The 26,354-nt window shown below is 39.9% G+C and overlaps 1 protein-coding gene across 3 annotated transcripts in view; it reads right to left on the minus strand.

The window, feature by feature from the left end:
* The window catches only part of APBA2 (amyloid beta precursor protein binding family A member 2), an 82,702-nt gene extending 57,206 nt beyond the window's left edge, over positions 1–25,496 (minus strand). For all 3 annotated transcript variants that reach the window (XR_009419415.1, XM_059482177.1, XM_059482176.1), the window contains exon 1: positions 25,284–25,496. The gene's annotated coding sequence lies outside the window, so the exon portion shown is untranslated. The remainder of the gene's footprint in view (positions 1–25,283) is intronic.
* Positions 25,497–26,354: the final 858 nt, after the last annotated feature.

The following is a 26,354-nucleotide window of genomic DNA, read 5'->3' on the forward strand; positions in this document are numbered from 1 at the left end:
TATATCTGTATTATACATTATCCCACAGTTATAAACAACTTCAGTTCAGGTCCTTCAGTAGGATCACTCAGAGGTAAAGACACTTATTCAAAGTTTTACTTCAGTAAAAATTTCTGCACAATTAAATTTGAATGAATCTCCCAGCTGCAGATCAAAGTATTCATGCTGCTTTAGCTTTGGTTCTAGGCTGCATTATCATACTATGCAAACAAATTTCTGTCAGCATTACAATGTTTCACTGCAAAGACAGTGTAATTCACATCAGTTTGGTATCCCCAAGCAGCCACTGCAGCTGGGAAACCATTATTTAATTAGAGAAAAACATGAGTTCACAAAGCAAGCCAATTAGTGTTGGTAAATTTTAATCTCAGCATATTTCATAGATCAGTATTTATTAAGAATACCCCTCCCCTTCTCCATCCATACCTATTAACAAAAGAATATCTCTGACTGCTTGCATTCTGTGGTCATTATGTTTCAGATAAAGGCAACAGGATATGTGCTTTGGGAAGATGCACTGCAGGCAGGCAGAAAATGAGACAAGAAAATGTTCTCAGATCCCTCTTTGTGTGCCTGCCTAAGCAGTACCTGAACCATTCAGAAGAGTTATAGATATGTATGATATGGCTTTCCATGTCTTTTAATTTCAACTGAAGTGAAATGTTAGTAATAAGTCCTTTAAGGTGAAATACTTATTTCTCTCTAAAAAAAGACCAAACCAACATAATCCAAAATCAGAAAAATCCACAGCAATTTAAAGGTGAATACAACCAATAAATGGAAAGCAAGTAGGCATTTGGAATCAAATTCAGTTTTTTAGTCTTATGTCTCAAAAAACAGTCAGTATAGTGCTTAGGCTACTATTGCTTTGTCTGGGGCAGTGAAATCTACTTCAGAAAACAGGATACCTTCTGAATTGCAGCCCTCTGAGAATCTACAGTATGTGAAAAGTGGTAAATTGATGTATTTCAGAAATGTGCTTTGTCACCTTCATGTCCTGTGCATCAGCTTTGGCCCATTGCCTCATCCCAAAGAAAATGGGTGTTTTGGGACAAGCTGGTATAGGTAAGGCATAGGTGAAAGAGGATATCAGCATCCTGCTTCTCTCACAGGGTTTGTGGAATTAGTAGGTGCTGAATTTTGTGGCTCTCTGGTCTATGTCTTTGCCTCAGGGCACCTCTCTTACTGTATGCTTATCCAGTCCCTACCTGTAAGATTTTGAAGGGTTTAGCATTATTTTACAGGCATTCTTCAACTGCATTTTCTCATGCTTCAACTTTGTTTTCACACTTCAGCTGAAATTTGTCCAAACAGCTGAGCACAAAATGTACCCAGGAACAGGAAAACCCCAAGTACACAGTAATTTCCTTCCAATGTCTTCAAAGCTTTACAGGAACTTCAAAATCACTGAAAACTATAAACTAGGAATACATAATTTGAAATTGGAAGGGGCCTTAAGTAATGTCAGCTACACTGCTTTTCTACAACATAGCTCCATTTTAATATGCTGAATAATTCCTGGAGTTTTTCTAAGATGATTCTCTATAGTATTATTTCACAAATGAAAGAAATGTGTATTCATCCATTGGTTCTGAAGCCTTAAGTCCTCCCAGGAGAATCACAAAAGGAACATAATGTTCCAAGAGCTGGATCACTGGTTGAGCTGATGGATGTGAAAACTCTAGTAGCTAGATAATAAGCTATTGGCTGCAGTTCTAAGAGTGAATAAATTATTTTAAGCTTCGTAGTAATTCATGCTCACAAAATGAGTAAGGGTACCATCTGTTCGAGTACAGATAATACAAAATTCTTTTAATTTGATATTAAATTGCTCACTTTTGACATAGCTGTGTCACTGGTGAACAGCCCTTATATTGAAGTCCTATAGAAACAGAAACTTATTTTTCTGAACAATGGCAAAAAATCACTTAGGCCTACAAGCAAGGTAGATGGAAATGTAATCAATAATTTTGGAGTAATATATATGGGGGGAAATTGGAACTCTAAAAGGAGGAAAAATGAAAAATGAGGAAATAAGGTAGTAAAACTACTTGAGAGCTTGGAATAGTTTCAGGTTACCTCACCTGTTCTCCTGTGGTGTTAAAACTTTGAACAAGCAGGGTATCCTGCACCCAGGAAACACAGGTACTCTGTATGCCCAACTTACTTCATTTCCATGTTTCTAATAAAAGCCTTAACTAACTCCTGAAGTTTCATTCATCTCCCTAGAGACCTTACAGTCATACTTCCAAAGTAATTTAAATAGTTTAAGGCAATGGATGTGATGTGCATACAGAAGCTGAAAATCTGGGTAGAATCTGGTTTTAATATATTTTTTATTTTATAGCCTATCTATGGTATTATCTAAAAATTAATTTGTGCTGCTTCTAGAGAAAGTGGGATCATATCCTATACTCCATAAATATTTTTACTAATTCCTATTGAAAAAGATAGATAGAAATTTAGTTTTAATGGAATTATTGCATTGGACAAAAGAAATTATTAGTATAATAAGAAAAATGACCTGAAGTAGATTTGGAGAGCTGTATTATACTTCTTTCTCTTCTCTCTCATGAGAAGGATGGGGACTCTGTGCATTCCTCCTCCCTGTGCTGGTAGTTTGCCAAGTCAGAGGAAGTTAGTTGAGTCTACCACAGTTTACTATTCATATGACAGAGTACAAGACAGAATAGCTGCAGTGGATTGTCAAACACAGAACAGGCAGGTTCTCCACAGCCAAGCAAGTTCCTGCTTCAGCTCCAGAGTAAAAGCCAACAGCTCTCCTGCAAAGGAGAACAGGAACACACTGATACAAGGTCAATCATAATGAGCACCAGTATTAGCACTCCAGTTGCCTTTTCTTGTCCTTTTTCTTTTGGGGGGGACAGAGGGTGGGTAGGCAGCAGGGGAAAATAAAATTTTCTTAATTTATATACAGGGTATAGATAAATCTGGTAAAGTGTTTCCTAACACCTTTTCCTACATGCAAGTGCCAGCATATGAAGAGGCCTAACCTGCTAACTAGATATAATAATAAATGGATGGTCAAAGTCCTGTAGCTCTAGTTGGTTTCTGGATAAGAAATAAAATAGGACACTAAGAACTTTTAAGGTTTTCACTTTAAAAACCAGATTTTAAAAATCACTATTATTACTACTACTGTTAATGGAAAAGGATGCAGTGATTTGATGATGTGATATTCTTACAGCAGAGGAGTAAGAATATGATCTCTGTAGTAGTAGCCTGAGTGGATATAAGAAAAGAGAAATTGCATTCATTAAGGTCAGAGGATACATTACAGAAATTAGGCATAACTTAATTAGAATTGTAAAAGAAGATTACTTCCTTGGATGTGATACAGAAAACCATGTTACATTTAAGAAGGCAGATGAAAAGGTACGTGCTAATTGCAGGCCTGAAGGACAGGCAGAAAAAGTGTTCTTTTCTGTAGTGGCTGTGAAAGGAAGTAACAGGGTACAAAAATTTCTGGTTTAGAGGTGTATTGGTCATATACTTCTGTTTTAGGAATATTGAGAGAACATCTAAAATCCTGAACAAAGGCAGTGTCTGGAATAGAGATGCAAATATAAACCATCCATAACTAAATATGAGATTACTGAGACAAAGGGTATGGAGGGAAATAAGATAGAACAATGGACATGGTTGTAATGACTTCTACAGGAAAAGAAAGACTCCTTGGGAAGGCATCTTGAAAAAATATTCAGGACCACAGAAAGCAATACAGCCATGAAAGACTGACAGCAGAGAGCACAATTTCAAGAAGAAACTCATGCTGGCAGTGTCAAAGACCCTAGAGAACAGAGCAATGGTTTTGATCTTTGACCACCAGAATGAAAAGTCTCAAATCAAAAAGCAGTTCTGAAGCAGTGTCATCTGAAAGGCTGCATTTTGGTCTCACAGCTCAAAGAAGAGAGGAATAGATCTGGGTTGGAAGAGACCTTAAAGATCATCTTGTTCCAACCCCACTGCCATTGACAAGGACACCTTCCACTAGAACAGGCTGCTCAAAGCCCCATGATACAAAAAATAAACTGATGTGATAAAGTTTTTTGGCAGAATAAATTAGGTACTTTTATTTGCAATACTACTTTTAATGTAAGTTTTCTATGCATAGTTCCCTTTTTTGTTAGCAGCTTAATATCTTACATCAGGAATTATGTTACAATTTTGATATTTTTCCCCTCTTTTTTAGGATTTAGTCCAGACTCAGAATATCTCTGCTGAAGGGTGGTGGAAGCACTGCAGTTCCAGGGAACACAGACAATGTTTCTGCACAAGCTGGATACGATCACAAAGAAATTTCATCCACAGTAAGAGAAATCATTAATATTCTAAGTGCTCTGTGAATAATCATGCAGCTACTACCATGCCATTGTTTAATGAGCTCCCAGAGTAGAGCTCTCCACCATGGCACAATGGGATTCTCAGAATCCCAGTTTGGCCAGGCCAGACCCGCTGTGCTGCTCCAGGGCTGGGGGCACAGGGACCTGAGTGCTGCCAGAGCTTCCTGCTGGGACTCCTCCTCCTGAGCTGAAGCTGCTTCAGGGCTTGGGTGCTGCCCTGCCTGACTAGAAGGGGCTGAGCAGTGCCAGGGTGTAGTCACAGCCACCTTGCAGACACGTCTGAGGTGACTGGCCCCAAGCCTACGTGGCTGAGATTGAAATTCTCACAAGGGACTAGAAAATTTTCCAACTTGGTTTGTAGCTCTGTTGAACCCTTCATCTCTGCAGGGGAAAAAAAAAAGCTTTTCCTTTTTTTTTTTATTTTTCTTCCCTTGGTAGTTTTGCAAAGAGATAAAACTCCTGAAAAATGGTGAAACTGGGCTACAAAGGTGTTATGTAGGACATCTACATGTACAGCAAAATACTTCTCTTTTTTACCACACACTGCAAGCAACTTGATGTTAACTCTGAACTTTCTATAACAAAAATAGCTGAAATTATTGCAGCAGGAAGTAAGGAAAGGAAAGTTCTTTGTATTTCAGTCAGTATTTTTTCTATCTGCAAGTTCTGTATTATTGGTCTCTCTCCTCTTCTTCTACAATTGCTGCTGCAGTAATGCAAAGAGAGTTTTTAAGCTACTAAAATAAGAAATTAAAGTCTTCTAAAAATTTAAGAAGAAGTGGCTTGGGTTAGACATGAAAGAATTTCTAGTGCTGTGTTAAAAATGGAATTTTTCAACACTTAATATTCTATTTCATTATTTTGCTTTAAGATATGCAGTCTTTTATAACACTCTCAGTAAATTATCTGTTCAGTTATTAGAAGTCTGTGAAAGAAAGTTACAGCTAATACAGCACATTTCCTAGAAGCTGTACTCAAGATATTAATGCTTCCTACTAAAGTAATTTAAATAGGCCTCTGAGTTCAATCACCTCTAATTGATCTTGTTGTGATGACTTGGTTCCATAGCATTCCAAATACATTCTCTTTGCTTATTGCAATGCATTTCCTGTATAATAGTATTATACAAGCTGCCATTTATACTTCACTGTACATTTTTATATTACATTATTTTATTGCAATGTCCTTGAGATCTACAGTTAGAGATCAGTTAATTTTCTCAAGTCCTTTACACAGTAGAGCTTAAAAGTACTGCAAAGCTTGGCTGTGATAAGGTTCAAGCCTTGGGATTAATGCCAAGAGGTGGCAGTGAGCTGCTGTACCACTGCACCACACTGCAGCAATTTTCCTGGGCTAACCCACAAACCCATGTATGCACTCTGAATCAATAAGCAGCATTCCAACGCAAGCATTTACAGAAATACTTCAGGTTTCCTGGCAAGCCTGATCTGAGGAACAACCCCACACATTTCAGTCAAGTAAAGCTTCTGCAAGTGTGTGTTTTAAAGGTCAAGGAGGGAGTAACTTCCTTTTTGGGATAAGAAGGGCCTGTGCCATACTCTATTTTGGCAGAACTGTTCATCCTTATGTTGAGGCATGAAGTTACAAAGGAACCACAAAAATAGAGGACTAATGCTCCTACAGACAGGATATAATAGTGGGCAAACAGAAGCTGCCATGCTGAGATGATGCACGAAGAACATACTCCTCAAAAACCCTTTGCCTGCTGGATAATGATAATGAGGATGTGCTACTTGTTCTTTAAAAAACATCCAGCACCTTCAGAGGTTACACAGCAGCCATGAGTAACCTGGAACTCATACATGTGCAAATATATCTCAAGTTGATTATGGGTAATAAATTAGGGGTTTATTATCATGATTAATTTGGGGAGCAGAGGGCCTAAGGAAGAGACAACTCGTTTATTCTATAGAAAGAGCAGACATTTCATTTCTTATCAATTACTTCACTGGAGTTGAAAGATGGAGCACAAAAACAAAGTATACTTTTAAGACCTTATGAATTATAGTTCCTAGTTGGGTTTTCTTTTATTTCACTGCAATTATTTTGAGATACATTTTAGCAGAGGCTCAACCATAAAACACTCTATTGCTAAGTAAGAAGCACACAGGAACAAAAGAAACAAAAATGAATTTTACCACAGTAGACACTTTCTACCCTAATGAACACTGTCTACTAGATTATATGCTGGTGATAATAATCTTATTTCTAACATCTAATGGGTTAATTTTAATCTAATTTTGTCTGTTAAGAAAATCAATGTGTGATTTGACTTAGCTCATTCTAGGTAGTAAATTAATGTAAATTTTTAACTGGACACAAATCCTGATCAATCTCTTACTCTCTCTGATTACTACACTTAAATATTTGTTACACTGCTGGAGAACACATCTGGTAGTGAGTTTCATTTCCTCAACAGAGTTGCTATTTTCCGCTGCACAAAACATTAAGACAATTTCTGGAGGCTGTCAACAACATCATACTTTTATAATAGCATAACTATTATATTAACTAGGAGGATTCTTAGAAATACCAGTAGCATAAAAACATTTGAGGGAGTATGTATTTTGCCATTAATTCTTTTCTTACTTGAACATCCCTCATTTTAGAATCAAAATACTTTGAAGTTAAAAGTGACATAGTTGGAACATAGAGTATTCTTCTAATTCTTTAGGTATCACATCTGGCCAGCTACTCACACTTTCACACTTACTGCCACTTTCATTCTACTTTCATTTTGGTATTTTTCTTTCAGAATCATGGACTCCACCTCCCTAGAGTTAGTGCAGCAGTCTGGTGGACAAAGCCTTGTCTGTACCAGAGATCTCCTGATTCATTTTTCCTAGGGCAATTCACCCATCTATTCCTTTATCATCAATTTTAGAACAGAATTGCTGAAAACACACACGAAGTTATTCAGAAAAGGATGCTTAAAGTCAACACATAATTGAACTTTGATTAAATTTTATGGTAAATTAATTAGTCTTCTTAATATTTTCCAGAAATCAATTATATCATCAGTGATGCTGGGGATATGGATTCCAAGAGTAGCTCAAGAGGAAGGGATAGGTATGACCACAGAGGGATCTTAGAAACAACCTGAAATAAGAAATAAACCTCCCCATACACCATGCAAGTATTAATGAGTAAATGATGCCTGTGTGCATTAGGTGGAAGAACAGATAATAAACTGGAGAATCTCAGATACCTGTAAATCTCATACATCATCCATTCTTTTTAGCCTATTAGGATTATGGTGAGATGTCTCTCAAAATCCCTTCCAAAGTGTCTCTGATACATATTACTGTGGTCACTGTAAATTTTAAAAAGCTAAACAAAGATCATTTAGTTTCATCAGTTCAACTTCAAGCTATAGTGACCATAGTGACAAGCCATCTATTCTTATCTATTTTCATTTTCCTATTCAGCTCCAGCTGCAGCCCAAATACATCACCATAAGCTGTGAAGCAGGAGTCTGGAGAACAAACAGTTCAGAGGTCTGCACAAAAGGACTAGAGCACCTTATTAAAAATAAATGCTAGTGCTTCAGTAATAAAAAAGCCCTTAATTGTATCATAGTGTCACCTTTACTACCTGAGCAGTGAAATTCGAAGGCTCTAAATTGCTCAAAAGGCTGATGATTAGCTTCTAGGTAGGTCTTAAACTATCAAACCCAGTGTTTTTCTATTCTTGAATTGTTAGTTGCTATCTTGAGAAAGATTTTCTTTGCATCCAGAAACAAAGGTGTGGCAAGCAGTTGAAGAAAATAAACCAGCTGCTGCTCTGCATAGAAAATCACTGCATGGCACCAATTACAGATAATAAAGGAAACACTGGCAGAAATCCACTACATGATACCCCAAACCACTACTGTTTACACTCTGTGCAGTGTAAAAATAACCAGTGACATCCAGTCATTGTTGTCCAGGTCTGCAAATCTGCATCCAATTTGATTATAGTGCCTGACAAATGAGAATGCTATTTCCAATTTCAGCCAGCCTCACAGGCTATAACTGCACTCCTGCAGTACTGAGGCAGAATATTTGGTTTGTTCAGGACAAGCCTGAACTGGGATTTTGCTTTCTCTATTTTTTAAGCCTTTTTCTGAAAGTTCTTCAGCACTGAAATGATGACATGATGCAGAGGAATTAGCTGAATAACCCAGTAAAGGCTCTTCTCAACAAGATTGCTGTATTTTACATCTGTCAGGAGTTCTGAGGTCTGGGTGAAGTTAAGAAAGGAGGCTTAGAGCAATTGAGTAAGGAGAGGCAGCAATGTATAAAGCAGAGTACCAGAAACAAGCAACACAAGCAACTATCTATGTCTTTAAACCTTACTTGCAACAGATCAATTAGGGAATTAATGCTTTTTGTTGTTGTTGTTGTTTTTTTGTGGAATTAGGAAGCTAATGTAGGAAGATGACTGACTAGAAAATTATAGGGCACAAAAAGACAGCAGTACAAAGTGTCAATGTGCAAACCAAATGAAAAAAATTTGTTCCAAAGCAGGAGCACACACTGCAGGTACCTAACTCCTATTCTTACTCTAAAATCAAAGTGTACATTAAGGAAATCTGTAATTAATAGTGTCTTCTATGAAACTACAGTAAATAAAACTATTCAGAAGAGCAGGAAGTGACATATGGTCACTCCTTCAAGGATACTGTTCCTGTTCCAAAGATATATGAGCTTTTTATTTGAAGGGAGATGCAAAGTCATGCAGGAGAGTCCAGTCTCTTCTTGTCTCTCTGAGGAGATTTAAAGGAATCTCCATTTAAATGTAAAGGTGCTTCTGCAGTAACAATACTAAATGCTGCAGAATTACCCTGTCTGAATCCACTGATCAACACAGTAAATCCTAACTGGTGGCACAATGACAGAACACAAGCCAAATTTGCACAGTGCTTTGTGGATCAGCTGTGGCATTTTATCCCTTCTGAGATTACATGGGGTGTGCCCAGAGCTGCCTCCTTTCACAAGCACTGCTCACCTGGAGAGGTTACAGTTTAGTATTCCTGAAAAACTGAATTCCTAAATCATTAAATACACTGTTTTTATTACTATTCTTCATCATATTTCTCCCACAAATAGAAAACTCCAAGAATAATCTTGGCTAAGGATGGTGGCAGTGAGACTGGATTAAAGGACTGTCAATTTTTTCTGTTATCATCTCTATTACATCCACAGTGTCTGACAGAGGTTTACAGAATTAACTACTGGCCATGTCCATGCCTCATCCCAAAGCTAAGAGCCAGTCCTAAGGCACACTGTCCTTCACACAACTCTGTGTCTGTGCTGCAGACATCAATTAAGGATGACACATCAGGCTATATGTGTCTGCAGTGTGACACTGCACAATAATTCATTAGGAAGGAAAGTCTTATATTTTTTAAATTATGATTGGTTTAAAATAAAATCTAAAACCTAAAAAGAGTTATAATGTAGAGCAGCCATGTATTCACAAACATAACTGGAGATATTCCTGGGCAGAGATGTTTGAAGCCCAGGTGAAAAGGCTCAAGAACATCTCTTTCTGTGGAACCCACACACACATGCTCTCCAATAGAAGAGATTTGCTCATTCATTTTTTGTCTGTGTGCTTAGGAGGTCACATTCTTGTCTTTATCTAGACTGCATTTGATAATTACAGCTCAGGTAATTATTGAAATCCATGAATATTTCCTTATGTTATTTTTCTGAAGCTTCTTCCTAAGAGGCAAGACACAATTACTCCTAGGATGATCTTTGGATGCAATTGCTCCTAACAGTCACAGCTATCATGGTATTATTTCAGGTGTACTTCCTGGCTGCATTTACTGGGCTCTCTTTCCTCTTCTTTTTAGTGAAGAATAAATTATAAGTCTGTTTTGTTTTAAATCAGACAGACTTGGAAACAGCATAATAAGATATGACAGGTTATAGCAGAAGTCAACTCCTGAGAATTCTCTTATTTCCCCATGCCAAATCTGAAGATGCCATAAACTCAAATCCTCTCTGCCAGTTATAAAATTTTAATTAGCTAAACTAAAAATACTGGTACTATTTACCACTGTTCTTATTTATTTCTTAAACTGCTAGACTCAACACTTCTAAAGCAGGTTGCCTGTTTCAGCATACACGTGAGCATCCTATTCAGCTTCATTACAATTAATCAGTAATCTAGTCTCTTGTTTCTCACTGCCAAATGATAAATTAACTACTAGCTACATTCATGGATGGAATATTAATTTATACAATGCCCTGGGGTACTTCTGTGTAGTACAAGATGCCTCATGGACAGATATCATTGAAAGCTTCAGTAGAACTATGAAACAAAAAAGGAGTAAAACTAGTCAGGATGAGCTGAACTATATGAAAACAGTAGAGATCTGTATCAGCAATTGTGGTAAACATCACTAAGATATAGAAAATTAAACATGGACATTGCCTGGAATAATGAATTCTTCTTTTAAATGCAAAAAAAACAAGTACCTCTCTATGCAAAGAATAACTTTCTAGAGGTTTGTGAAGAATAGTTTGACTTTTTCAAGGTCAAATTACATTGTCAGAGTATAGCACTGTATGTGTGTTGTGTAATGAGGAGATTTGCCAGTTCTGGAAGTGAAGTGATTTTTTTCCCCAGTTCTCTGCATCATCTGCTCAAGCTTCCCTTTACATGCATGAGGGCAGCAGAAGGATCCAGAGGTTCTGCCTCTGGCCTTGCCTGTTTCAGCATCCCTTACATGCTGCAGGCTGTATCTGGCAGGGTTTTTCAGCTTTCTAGAGCATGAAAATGACCTTTGCACAGGTGCAGAATGGATGCATAACTGTTTGCCTCTTCCATAGTCTTCTTTCTGGTTTATCTGCATTTTTTCCTAGTCTTTAAATACCAGAGATGATGAAGTACTAATTTTTAAGTGGTGGAAGAGAGTTCCATAAAATACTAATAATCTGGTGATACTTGGTAGCAAAACATGTTTAAGATGCATTATATTACAAAACTACAGTATAACAGGATATACATTTTTTTTTTTTAGTAGCTCTGAAACATAATGAAATTTCAATGGGGAAATTCTATCCTCTGTTGGTTTTTCACAGTCCAAAGAAAACTGAATACAGGATGAGCTCTTGGTAAGAATATAGTGGGGCCTGTAGCCCCCTGTAAAATGCTAGCCTGCATTTTGAAAACTCACAGCACCCCAGCTCCAATTATCAAATCAAGGCATTTGGTCATTTGAGCACAAACTGAGTTTTGAGCCTATCAGCAATCCAGAATGGCTCTCATAGCACAAGAAACACAGCACAGGAAAATGCTTGCCAAGAACAGAATAAAACCACTGAGAAAGAAACAGAGTTATTTTCAAATTTCTAGCATAATAATATTAATTATTATGAACTTTCTCTCATAGGGATTTTTTAAATTCTCCATTCTGAAATTAATCACTGCACCATATATAAAATAATTTCAAGCTTTAATTACAAAAGAATAGGCAACATATTTGCAAGCAGCATAGAGATTTAGCTAAGTCAGGCATTTCAAGCAAGGCTCACATTTTGGTGTTACCTTCTGTTCTTGCATTTTAATGTTTCAGGCATCCTGCTTTATGAGCAGGTTCTCATTTATTGCACAGCAAATGTTGGCGAGCTCCTGCTCTCCCTGGACCTGGCAGCTCAGAACAGCATCAGAAACTGGTATAATCTCAAGATCTAGACTTCTACAGGGAATAAAGGATTTCTTTATCAAGCATAGTGTATGGAACTGATCCTGCAGGAATATGAAAAATTGGTCTCCATGGAATGTAAGACTGTATGAGCCACAGCAGAGACATTTACAGGCATTTGTCTGAGGTACCATGAGACAAACTTGCACCAGACTCAGCCACATCTTTTTTTACCACCTTTGCAAACACTTAGAGTCTTATTAGGCACACAGAGCACAGAGCAGAGAAGTTTGACTTCATTCCAGATGCAAGGTTTTTGGAAGGAAAAAGCATTGGATGTGGGCTTTTGAGCTTCTGCTGTTGTGCTTTTGGAAAGTTAATCACCAGATTTATCAGTAAAGGACACACAAAACCAGTATTTTTGATCAAACATGCATCAAACCAAGGGAGGGCTCCCAAGGTGACTCTTCAAGAACATACCAGGTTAGCATTACTTGTTCTATTTAAATTTAAAAACAAAACAAAATCCTGGACCTATCATGTATCATGATGGCTGAATAAACACTTAGTTCATCTGAGATAAAATTCATTAAATTAATAACTGCTGGATGTTTCAAACATCCAGCTATCTGAAAACCAAAGTCTGAAGATGAGGATTTATAAATTGCAAATGAAAGAACCAGTCCCCTGTGATATCAGGCAAATGAACAGCATGTTGGTAGATGTTAAATCCTAAAGCATAAATAATCTCCTTAAATCTACATCTGTGAAACCCAACAGTGAACTTAAAAAAATATCTGTCTTTTATGGTCAACAGAAAACAATTTAAGCAAACAAAAGATGAAAAACAGGGTAGCCAAAATGCTTTTCACTATTGGATTGTTGGATATAGAGGACCTGGGTGGAATTGACCTGATTTGGTTGAAAAAAAATAGCCTACCATCCTACAATTTGCAATGCAAATTTCAGCACATTATTTAAAGCCATTAAATAGAAGCAATCAGCCATGGTTGGATCATCCACAGTAACCAGTATAATTTAAGTAATGATATCATTGTTTATCCTCACTTGGGGTAGGTGGAGTTTTACATTTAGGATGTTGTAGCTCCTTTGAAGTTGGTTTTTAGGTTGCATAGACAAATATTTTGCTTTCTGAAAAAGTACCAAGCACTTACACAGAGGTTTAAACCTGCCAGCTGTAACATGCTGTGCATACTGAAAGACTAGGATCTTCTAACTCTGTCAGGAAGAGTTAATTAGCAAGGTGAATATTTAGATAAAGCCTATTTCCTGTTCTATCTAAGGATCTATTTCCAGATGTTACTGTAGTGTCACATTAGGAAATATGCAAATTAGGTTGATCCAGACTGAATTTTCTGAGGTGTAAACAGTCTCTCCTATTGTATTATCAATGCAAAGAGTAACATCTGAAGAAAGCCTTCACTTCACCAATTTAGTGAAAAACACTTGACATAAAATTTGTTACCTAATTCTCCTATTTCACATAACAACCTGTATTTGGTTTGATATGATTTATGCACTCACATCTTTCTCCCAAATCAATTTCCATCATTCCATTTTAAAGGAACCAAAGAGGTTATCTGCTCCATATTTATACCAGCATCCACAGATGAATGCCATTAAGGGCGAGGGGTTTCTGGTGTCAAGTTGAAGGGCAAGAATGCCTTCATGTCCAAATTTATGCTCACATAGATCCAGGACTGTAGCTCCATTTATATGCAAAGCTGCAAATTCTCTGCTTGGTTACTCAACACTCCAGCAATGACTGCCTATAATTTATAGACAGAAGATGACAAAGTGCCAGTTATGTAAAGAGCTTTGAGCAGATAAACAGACTAGTCTATGCAGATTTCTATCTGTGAAATTGCATTACCAAAGACAGAGCTCTTTTATTTTGGAGAACTGAGCTAATTTTTTCCCTTCTTTTTCCCCTCAATATCTTCATTGCCTAAACAGAAGATTTCAAAGTTTCATTTCTTTTCTGATGCTACATATAATACAAATATCACTCATCTTGGATGAAATAAAATAGGCAATTAGCCCATAGTTAAAAGGATTCTTTGAAAAAATGTGACTTTGGCTATCTCAACTGTCTACTCTCTAGTTTGAAAAAGTTTCTCAGTAAAGGTGGAAAAATCCTTTTCATGAAATCTGCAGGCAAAGTTCAAGAGAAATTCTTGATTTATCAGCCTTTTCTGCGCTAGAACTGTAGGATTAACTGTGTTGTTTAAATTGCTCCATTTACAGCTAGGAAGTGAGGCATCATTAGCTGTCTAGGCTGTGATGCACAGCTCTTTTCCCACTAGATCCTAATGGCTTGTAAAGGAGAAAAGAGGAATGTGGATCTTCTCTGGTTGGAGAAGTTGTTGAAAACTGAAGAGCTGAGCTTCTTCAGACAAAGCAGGGGAAAAAGCAATCCTTTTGTTTACTACTGAAGTTTATTCCTTATCTTGAGTGGCTCTGGCAACAAAATCAAGGGACTGAATATTTCTTAAAGTTTCTGACCATCTTTGGAAAAAAGCATCTTGATTTTAGGTGATTTCTGTAACAAGGTAACAGAATCTGTAGGATTCAAGCCTGATGCTATGAGATGATATCCCATAAATTAATCACTTCTGAGCATAGTTCCCCTTGCACATCAGCTGGCTGAAGGTCTTAGGAAGCACTCATTTTCCTTTGGACCTTCATGATGATAACTGCATGTTCTCACTTTTGCCAAGTCATTATAGGGTAGAGGAACTGCTCTAAATGAGACAGTAGATTCTGCTCTCTACAGGTGTGTGATAAAGCTGAAATAATGTCATTATGAAAATAAGAGTAAACAGAAATATTCCAGCAGAAATGGTAGAACAGATTTGCATGAGCCTTTGGCAGCTCATAGTGTGCTATTTGTATTTTTTAGTCTCTTGAATAATCTTAGACTCTGTGCATGTCACTCCTCCATGCTCATTAGCTTCACGAGAGCACAGGAGATGATAGCTGGCTATCTCTGCTTTGTCTTCTCTGCCGTCCTGTGCTCTGCCAGGGATGGGAACATTGAGACTTCCAGAGGCCTGTCAAAATCCTCACTATGTGAAGTGTTAAACCTACATTTGGGGCTGATTTTTTTTGTTTTCTTCACACACAGGTACATAGACTTTCCCTATCAGTGACTGACAGCAACAGTGCAGCACAGAGCAGGGAGAACATTGAGAACCCACTGTTAGACAATATTCTAAAAAGTATTAATACAGCTTCAGCCATTCTCTTGGAGGAAGTGTACTCTGTGATTGAATAATATGCGGTGTCAGCAAGGTTAATTAGATTTACACTTGGCCTAAACAAGAGATTAGGTTTTGGCTGCAGCTGGCTTAACTGCAGCCTGTAAAATACTGGCATTACACAGAAAAAACCCTCTATGGAGCAGATCTGTTGGAGAAAAGGCACTAATCCTGCACTGCAAGGTTGCTGTACCCCAAGGTTACAGCTGGGCAGCAGTATGGAAGCAGTATGGAGCCTCTTGCTCCATACCTGATACATTGACTAGCAAAGGACTAGGGGAATATTAATGAAATAACATTCACTAATATTCTGATGTCTTTACAAATAGATGTATAAAAAAGCTAGTGTGAAAAAAAGAATTTCCCCAGCATTTGATTTCATTTGTTGTAAGATAAAGTTTTGCAAAATGTATTTAAATAAGCATGCATTTCCTAGGTTCTCTGTAAATGTACCTACACACTTGGCTAACACTTTCAAGAATTAGCATCTTTCCTTAAAGATGAAATGGTTGAAAAATCACTGAGGCATCACATTGCTACATTGTGGGTCAGTCCATTTTGTAGTTATCTATGAATTTTCCAATTCAGAACTCTGCATCTCTCATCACTAAACATGCAGTAAGTAGTTACTGAGGCAAGAATGTAAATGGCAGTATGAATATTGCTGATATGCTCAGTAATTTCATTATTTATTCATAAATAAACTGGTTTGTCTTCAACTGATGCTCAAGGCAATAGGTATATAAATTTTGGTATCTGGTTTAAAGTAAGTAATGTATACAGTTGCATAAATATATAGATATATGGCACAAAGTATTATGGCTGGCAGAATAGGATCCTTAGAGGCTACTAATTATGTAACTGTTGTGCTCATTGGAAAAGTCAAACACAGACTAATTCCTTTAGCAATTTGAACAACTTCTATTTTTCTATCAGTAGGTAAACTCTGTTTCACCTTTCTAAGCTTAATTATTATCAACACCAACTGAATTAACAGAACAGCTAGGCCATGGCAGTCTCTGGTGGTAGCCAGAAGTTCCTGTGCTGCAGCCACGGTCCTGCTGGGGCTGGGGACACTCCCAGGGACAGGAGCACTGCAGGGAAGGCTGCAGCTCAAAGCAAAACTGAAGTCTTCAAAGATGCTTGAGCTGCACCCAGGTCAAATCAAAGGTCAACTTCCAGCCACTTAAAGATATGTTACAGACCCTTAATAATAGAAACTGTCCCCACTGTAAAATAACAACAACCTAACAGTGTGTGCACCTCTCCTGGGCTCTCCCAATGGACTGACAGTGTCCTGGAAGGCTTCCCTGCAGGATCCAATTTTGTACCATCCTATGTAGCCTAGCGTTGTGAGGGTATAATCAACTTCTGCACCTCCTGGTATCAGCTCCTTTACCAGATGCAAACCCTAAACAGCCATATTATATATTCCTGTCCATTTAATTCTTCCTCTCTTGTATTTGCTATAGTCACAACTTCCAACTGAGGGCAAATAAATCCTAAATTATGTGTGTTGTGGAAAAGTCCATTAATCAAAATTTCATCAGCTTAAGTATTCTGCAGAAATACCTGCCACAAAGAGCTTAAAAATCTATAAGTCTACAGCTGAAAAATGAATAAAGCCAACCTTGGGGAGTTTGCTTAAAAATCAAACACACCCTCACTCCCACCCCCAGTGACACAGTACTAGTAAAGAAAACAACCATGAAAATAATGTAATAACTGCAAAGCCATGCTGTTATAGTCTCCAGAGCAGAGAACTTTTTATCCACAAGCTATTCATATTTACACAGGCAAAATATTTAATATGTTAATCTACAAAGTTAATTATTTTTATCTTTGTAGTTTAACCCAGCAAGAAGGTTAACAGTAAAATGCAACTAAACAGTACAACAAAATTAAGATTTTCCCAGTTAGGTACAATTAAGTTATATTCTCTAGTACTTAGAGATATAATTCAGGTTTTACTAAAGGTTTGGTCTGCATGTTATTGATTAAATCCAGTGTTTCACTAAGTACATTCAAACAGATGCTAGTTAATAGTAAGGAACTTATTTCTACCACAACTGCTGTAGCACTGCAAATCACAAGAAGTCCAGAATTAAAGGTATCATATTGTGCACAAATGTTTAAAATACAAACTCATAGTTTCTTCATTCCTGGAGCCTGTCTGAGAATAAGCTCAAAGCTGTGATTCTCACACACCAGAAGCTGGAGCCTAAACTAAACCATGAAATACTGTAAGAGTCCCAACACTAAAAAATGTCAACATATCTAAGTTAAATCAATGTTGGCTCAAGAATAAGACAGGTATTCTACTGAATTGTGAAAAAAAACTTTAAAAGTAATTATAGATACATGCACAGGAAGGAAAATAACACAGTTGCAAAGGTATAGTAGAGGTGTAATATATAATTCCCTTCCATTTTCCCCCAAAATCATTATCTGTCAGTTGGTGGGTCAGTTATAATGTATATGAATTGAATAATAAATGGAGGACAAATACTAAATTAAACACATGCTGTACAGATAATTTATTATCACTGCCTATAGGTGGGGAATAGATGTGGAAAAACCTTAAGGTGGTCTCTTTCCAAGTATTGAAAACAACCAGTATCACAACAGATACCTTTTACTTGGTGAAAACTGAGACTTCCACCTACCACTGAAAAGATAGAGAAAACCCCTTAATTATTAACAAAAAAATTAAAAAAGCAAACACAAAAGCCAGTCAACCAAACCAAAAGGCAAGCAAACTAAAAAATTCCTACCAAAACAACTGAGTTAAAGGCACATTCCTGATACTACACAGGTATTTTCATGGCAACTCTTCCATCATAAAGCCAGTAGTCATTAACCAGAAATGAAAAATTCTGCCCCCAATCACCTTCATAATGCTGGAATCTGCAATACAATGCAAATCACTGTTTACTAGGGAGTGTTCCCTTCCAGTGCTCATTTTATGCCTCTAATGCAGCACTGAGCATGGAATTTCTAGTCACCAACAGAATTCCTTCCCTTTCATTCATCTAATATGCAACAGCTCTTATCTCCTGGGCCATAACATGTCAAATACTTCTACATAATTAAAGCCACACTGATTGACTGGCTAAGAATATCACAGGGATAAGTTTCTTTTTAAAGCTGCCTTATCTGTAATCAAGAGTTGTCTTCCACTAACACAAGATTTTGTGCCTAAAGGACATTTTATATATATCTACACACACATATATATAGAAATAATGTTCCTTTCTCCTCCACAATACATCAATAACAAGAAAGTATCATCATACTCTGATTTCCCTCTGTTGTATTAAATTGGAGAGGACAAAAGATGGCAAGAGGCACTCAGTAAGGCAGGAAAAATGCATATTTTTTAAGTATGGAAACTATGGTGAATATTCCTCCTTTGATATAAACCTTTATTGCACTCCCAAACAGAATCTTTCCATATTTCATTGCTTCATGCATATCTTAGATTTGTTGTGATGCTGGGGTTTATTTTAGAAAAGAAAATTAAAATCTGTAGAGGCCAAAAAACCATGAACAAACTGGTGATGAGGCTTATGTCTTGTCAGGTTATTTTATATTTTAATGCACTGTTAATAGTTCATTCTTTTTAAATACAAATCTAAGGGCAAATTTAAATATCAAGGCAAGCAATCTGGTAGCATGGCAACAACGTGCTATGCTGCATAGTAAGAATTTGGAACTATGCAAGCCTGCTTCTTTCCTATACTGGATCATTTTATGAGAGCAGAAATAAATTTATGTTCTTTGTAATTGCCCTGATGATTATTAGTGCCTGTAGTGGTCTTTGAAACTCAAGACAGGACAGCAACCCTGTGCAGCCTGGTACCAGTGAGAATGGCCATCCTTACCAGACACAAAAGCTGCAGATTAGAAGAAGAACAAAAAAGAAAAAAAAAAGGATATGTTTAGTAACAGTGTTTAATACAAGATTTCATTCCCAGGAGAGCAATTTGGTAGGGATTTGAGGAGCATAGCAGCTCTGAAGCAGTCTTGCTTCTGCATGAGGAACAGGCAATTCCATCCCCCAGATGTGTTGAAAAGGCATCTCTCAGCTTTCAGAGTATGAGTTTTGAGACCTCTTTTAAGGTTTTACTAAACAAAAAAGCTGCACTGAAATAATTTTTGTGGCAGCTCGTATCAGTGATTCCTGAGAGTAACATCAACTTATTGCTACCGTTTCACTCTTAGTGATTGGGGAAAAAATAAAATCCTTTGTCATTCTAGAACAGATTCTAGGCTGTGCCACTCTCATTCTCGTCAGTTAATCCAGTAAATCAATATTTTACCAAGTTGCTGGAGCAGGAAAAGGCAAAGTTAACTATCACTTCTGATCCTGAAGGACACACTGGGTGACCAGGAGTCCACCCAAACACCTTTGTTTCTGCGTAGTGTACAAAGGCAGTAAAGATGTGGATGGCATAGTGAAATATTATTTTCTCTTTTATTCTTCACATAAAGATCAGGTACTTCACTGAACCTGAACAGTGAATGCCAAACACAGCGACTCCTTCTGGGAGGTTTTTACAATACTGCTTGGATTGGTGCTGTCTCTATGGAAGTGGTGCTTGTCACCACACATTCCCATGGTACATAACATCCCTTGGCATTTTGGACTCCAGTGGTCAAATCCAGGTCTGCACCCTCACCAGGACACTCATGGTCAGTGTTACAGAGCTGTTATTTGGGTTGTGAGCTGCTTGTTGCTGGTTTTGTACATTGAAGATAGAAAGAAGCAAATGCGCCTGCCATGACCACGTTATGAGATTGTAGCTGAATCTAATCTCTGTACTCAGGTGAAAGACTTCTAAATCTTTCTGTCTTACACCTAATCTTCATTAAATTAATAAATAAAATAAACCTTACACTAAATCTTCAAAGGTCAGATCCTGTGAGCCCTTAACACAAAGGCAGAATACATACACAAGAAAAACTTGCAGGGTCAGGTCTCTCTTGGAGAATATTTCAGAAATAAAAAGGATTTCACTCCTCAGAAATTATTAGATTACTGTACAATTGACTTGGGAAGAGAAACTTATGCAAAGGTGGTAGCTGAGAAGTGCATCTGTGAAGAGAATCTCTCAGTAAAGGGAACAAAAGCAATCTGGAAAATAATGCAAATTGATGGTATGCTTACAAATATTCCTAATATCAATGCACAAAATAAAATTCAAAAACTCCATTCAATTAATAGACTGGAAATATTCAATCTGCCTTTTAAGTAATAAACCAATATAATTTTCTATGTGGCTGAATCTTCATTATTAGGTCTGTAACTAGCAGGGCTATTTCCTGAAGGAAACTTCATCTTACTAATTCAAACCAGACAACTACCCTGAGATACTCCTCACGCAGCTCCCACTGCAAGCCTGGGATCATCAGTGGATGTCTGCATTGCAGAAGTTCTACTTGAAAATCCTTGTCTGGACTGCAAACCTCACATTGCTTATAACTGACATATTTTGTATACCTTTTTGCCAACTTTCCTTTCCTCTTCATTTTCTTCTATTTCAAAAGAAAATGATGCCTTCATGCATGAGTATACTCCAGAGGATGCATCTCCAGCAGCCTTGCACGTTATCTGAGGACAATGACACTTTGCCCTGCCATCCCTACCTACAGGGCTTCTAGTTCTTCCTCTTTAGCTTAGGTGGAAGCACCTATGAATCCCAGAGTTTTCCATACTGGTCTTTGCTCAGCTCTAACTTACTCCTCTTGAAGTGCAAATCACCTTCCTCTGCTGCAGCATGTGAATGAAGACAGTAAGTACTGCAACAAAAAAAGGAAAGGAATGTCATGTACTCAAGTGACAGTGCATTTACCTACCAGCATCAGAAACAAACTGTTCAGTCCATTTGTTTTCTACCAGTTGTGCAAGGCCTTCCTTCCAAAAAAATAGTATTGTTAGCCAAGAGAAGACCTAAGTTCAGACAAAACTGAGAATTTGAATGGGAGTTCTCATGGATGTCATGGCAAAGCTTAAGTGGTGCATGTTCAGCTTGTGCAGACAGCAAAAGCCTAAAGCACTACACACTTCACCAGTCACATGGTGCTGTCTTGAGCTGCTTTTCATGCAGCTCTCATGGGTCCTCAGGAAAAAATAAATCATACATGTAATACTCTTCCCAGCAGACTAAAAACATTTGCCAATACTTATAATGAGCATTTGACTCAGCGACTGCAAGTTTTTTGAGTGCCTAAAAACCAGCAAATTCTGATTCTGCTTTCAGTCCTTCCTCTTAGCTTGTGAAGCTCATGTGACTGCATCAGTGCTTTATTTTCTCTAGATGTAACCACTGCCATTACATCTCTTGCACAAATGTTGCAAGGCTTTAATTGCTCATAGTGGTGCCAAAAGATACCTCTCAGTAACAGCTCTTGCTTGCAAGTAGTATGCAATTCCTTTTGTTTATTTCAAGTAAATATCTCTTCCTTGGGAGGCTTATAGTAAGGTATTAGTTTGTATTAATGTAATGTGCTATTTCACACATAATGGATGTTGATATATCATACTGATACTGTATCCCATCTTTGTTGGGATGCACAGATTAGTTCTAGAATGGAAACTCTAAATCTTTCTTTAAAAATCTGACTTCTGGAAACATGTCTGCTTCTTGTATCATGTACAGATAGGCACAAACAGGATCATAACACTTCAGGTTGTTAGGAATGTCAGAGATCTTTTGTCCAAGATTCTGCTCAAACCAGGGTCATCAGTGAGCCCTGATCAGTTTGCTGAGGGAATTATCCAGTCTGGTCTTTACAGTGACCATACAGCCTCTCTGGGCCACCTGTCTCCATGTATGATTGTCCTTGTGGGGCAAAGTATTTCTCTTGTATCCAGTCTGAACCTTTGTTTCAATTTATGCCTTTTGTCCCTCATTCTTTGGCACACGCCACTGGGTTGAGTCTGGGATCAGTTCCATGAGGAACTCCTCATAAGGACTGGAAGGCTCTGTTAGGTCCCCCATAGCCTCCCTTTCTGCAGGCTGAGCAAGCCCCACTCCCCACCCTCTGCTCAGAGCTCAGCCTCCAGCCCCCGCTGAAATCACTTCAGTGGCCTCTGCAGAACCCCAGGTCTTTAATAACTCCTGTACTGGGGGAGCAAAACTGGACCCAGGGTTGTAAATGTCACCTGCTGGGTGCTGAGCAGCAGGGAATAATCACCTCCCTTGGTGTCCTGGCTGCCTGTGTTCACACAGACCAGGGTGCTCCTGCTGTCTTTGTGGCCAGGGGTTGTGGCTGGTTCGTGTCCAGTTTGCTGTTCACCAGCACCTCTGGGCCTTTTTGGCAGGGCTGCTCCTCTGCCTCTACCAGTGCTTAAAGCATGAAATAATTGCCTTGTTTATTTAAACACAGGGAAATTGATTTAAAAAGTCTGCAGAAGCATCTGAACCCTGATGTGTTCAAATGCTGCAACCAAGATTTTTTCTGAAACAAACCTGAATCCTCCATGTCTCTCTGTGAGCTGGTATCTTGGAACAGGTCACTTCCTCCAATTTATCCACCCTCAGCACAGGAATATTAACTGAAAGATGTTTAAACTATGGTATTTTCACAAATTATTTCTTAGCAAATGTTCTTATCAGAACAGCTGGAGAGATGGTAAAATTATGCTTCTTGAAGTGGTTTCTCGTGTTCACAGCCTTAAGCAAAGGTCACTTTTTAAAGACCTAGCTTATTTAAATTCATGTCCAGTCCCCAACCTGAACCAGCATTAATCAAGTAACTACACAAAACATGCTTTTAAAGATTCCTTCTTAGAACTGTCATACTTTGACCAAAAGAGCTGAGCCTTTATGGCCTTTGCAAGAACACTTTTCCTTTACTATCAGAGGATCAAGAGGGAGCAATAACGTAGCTGCTGCTGCATTTTTAAAAATAGCTTCAGATATTTCCAAGTGCAGATAGGGGCTAAACTATCAGAGAATTTAGAAACTCTGACAGTCAGGGTTTATAAGGACAGTTCTGCAGCATGAAATCCTATGAGCTCCAAACGGACTCACAAGTACAGTGGCTTTCACTTCAGCAGTTTAGCTCTTGCAGAACAATATATGAAAGAAAGGCTCTTTCATCTTGTCTGTCCCATGGATGATAGAATGATAAATTGCATCTTATGCTTGACATAAATGTCAATCTTTTGCTTCTCAAACACATGACCTGCACATACTGTATTTTATATTAAGTGGCAATAAGGACTTAAACTAGAATTCCTCCCCTGTAAAACTATGTTATATTTGAAACACTGTGGCTTACACATAACCACAAGAAACTATGACACTAATTGTTTCTCTTTTTCAGTTCTACTTATTAATTAATGAGGGATTCTTGGGTAGCAGGCATAATAGATAAATACCTTTTCTGCAAACAGATTTCCCAGCCCCTCCTGGGAGATTATAGGGTGGCCTTGGCCAGGTAATGTAACTGAAAACACTACTTGCATTTTTCAAACTGGTCACAGCAATTTCAGACTTTTCTTAAACATCACTGCAATGCACATTATCCCTGTACTATACACATTGTATGATCTCTTGTCTTTATCTAAATTTCTTTTCTTGTATCTCCTCACTACCATGCAACAACCACCAAAACAACCCTGAGGATGCAAAGTACATAAATCTGAAAGCACAGATTGCCAGTTGAGGCAAAATAAGGCAGTCTTTGACTTTCCAAGATGCAGCTCTAAATGCAGTATTCCCTTCCTTTCCCCCACCCCCATCCCTTTTGTTATGGCAATACAAGGCACCACACACACACATTCAAAAAACTGTTCAATAAGAGGCAAACAGATCATGCTATAATATCTCGTGCTGTTCATCCCACCAAAAATCAGGTATTCTTAACTGAGCACCCTTCTCCCTCCAGATCTCATGTTGAAGGGAACGGGCAAAGAGCAGATCAAAGGCTCTGATCCCTTTGCTAGAGTGGAGACATGAAATCAGAACCAAATACAAACTCCGAGTGGTATTGCATTACAGGAGGGCTCATCTCGCTTTTCTTTTCACTCTTATTAAGACAAACGGACTTAAGCCTCCCGCCCTCCCAGCAGACGCTGGCATGATGCGGATGCTGCACGGCCGGTGCCCGCGTTGCTGGAGCCGCCGTCCCGGCACGGCGGGGCTCAGGCGGCCGGGCTGGGCTCGGAGCTCGCCCCGTCCCGGGGGAGCCGAGCGGAGCCGCAGCCCAGCCCCGGGGGAGCCGAGCGGAGCCGCAGCCCGGCCGGGGATCGCCGCCGGTTCTCCCTCGCCTGCCGGGGGGCGGTGGCGGCGCCTCCCGGGCACAGCGGGGACGAGCGGGAGTGCGGCAGCCCCCGGTGCCGGAGCCCCGCGCCGCCGATCGCGGCAGCGCCGGCCGCTCCGCCATGCCGCAGGGGCTCCCCTTCACCCCGGCTCCCCGACCGCTCGCGGGCAGCTCGTTGCCAGGGGATGGGGATGGGATGGGAATGATGAGGATGAAGATGAGGATGAGGATGGGATGAGGCGGGGGTAGCCGCTCGCGGGGACAGCAGCCCCCAGCCCCGATTCGAGGGGAGCATCGGCCGTGCTGCCGGGGGCCAGGGGCTCCCCGCTCCCCTGAGGGGACCCGCGGGATGCTGCCGCCCCACCCCCGACGGAGCCGCCGGTGCCCGCGACGCCCCGGCCGGCGGCCAGTATGTCCGTCGGTCGGTCAGTCGGTCGGTCAGCGCCCCGCCCCGCTCCCCCGGTCCTTACCGCGGTGCAGCGGCGGGGCCGGTCCCGAGCAGTTGGGCAGCCGCAGCCGCAGCCGCTCTTTTGTGTGGCTGCCGAGCGCCGCACACCGCGGCGGGCCCGCCCGGGAACCTGCCTGCGCCAGCGCCCGGGAACCTGCATGGCGCATAGCGCCCGCGCCGCCTCACGGCCCCGGCGGCAGCGAGCGGGGGGCGGCCCCGAGCCCCGCAGCCCCGGGGGCTCGGCGGAATGCACTGACCTGTCCGCCATCCACCGCCAGACCGGGGCCGGGCGCCGGGCCAGCTCCGCGGGTGCCGCACTCCTCAGTGGCGTCCAGCCACAGGACGAGGGGCAATGGCCATAAACTGAACACAAGTTTCACCTCAGCGTGAGGGAAAACTTCTTCACACTGAGGGTGGCACGGCGCTGGAAGAGCTGCCCAGAGAGGGTGGGGCGTGTCCCTCTCTGCAGACACTCCGAGGCCAGCTGGACGCGTTCCGTGCCACCTCCCCAGGTGTCCGTGCCTCCCAGCAGCTCAGGCTCAGCGCTTGTGTCCGGACACTGAGGGCCCTGAGGGGAGCAGGCCGCGGGCCCGGCCCCGCTCCCCTGCCCGCTGCCCTGCCACAGCGAGGTTCCCTGGGTGCCCCATCCCGCGGCAGCACTGCCCGAGGCCGCTCCGTGTCCCCAGGCAGCCGCTCTGCCGCTGGGCTGGAGCTGAGGGTGTTTTCTGGGAGTCTCCACAGCATCTCTCTGCGAATAACATTCCTGCATGCCATGTCATCCTGCTAGGTGATCACCTCACCTTTCCCTGCTGCTTGAGGTGTTCCAGTGCAACAAAAACCCAAACAGCAAAAGTTTGAACATTATAGCAGGGGACAGCAGTGGACTCAGTCTCGTTCTATCATACGACGAGATTTATGAGAACAAATGATTTTTGTGCCCTTGTGCAAATAATACATAGATCCACTACTAAAGTTTAATAAAGTAGGATTCAATGTGTATTATTTAAAAGCTCACTGAAGAGAGTTTCTCCAAGAACATTTCTTATGGTGGATGATAAACACAGTTGGTTCCTCAGGCCTTTTATTAGAAACCTCTAGATCTTTTAAAAGCAGCTAGATGATAGTGACTATTTTGTAAATAAAGAAATGCATATCTTAGAGAAATTCTGACCGGCTTTGCTAATAATTATGCAAATTTGAGACAGTAGCTAATCAGCCAGATATCAGTGTTTACTGTAATAGCTATGTGCTCAGCATGGTGTGTGTTCATTTTGCCCTGGTGTTAGCATCAAGGCACATCCCATGTACAAGCACAGGTCCTTCATGGA

Source organism: Ammospiza nelsoni, chromosome 14 (assembly GCF_027579445.1).
Source record: "Ammospiza nelsoni isolate bAmmNel1 chromosome 14, bAmmNel1.pri, whole genome shotgun sequence".
NCBI classification, from domain to species: domain Eukaryota; kingdom Metazoa; phylum Chordata; class Aves; order Passeriformes; family Passerellidae; genus Ammospiza; species Ammospiza nelsoni.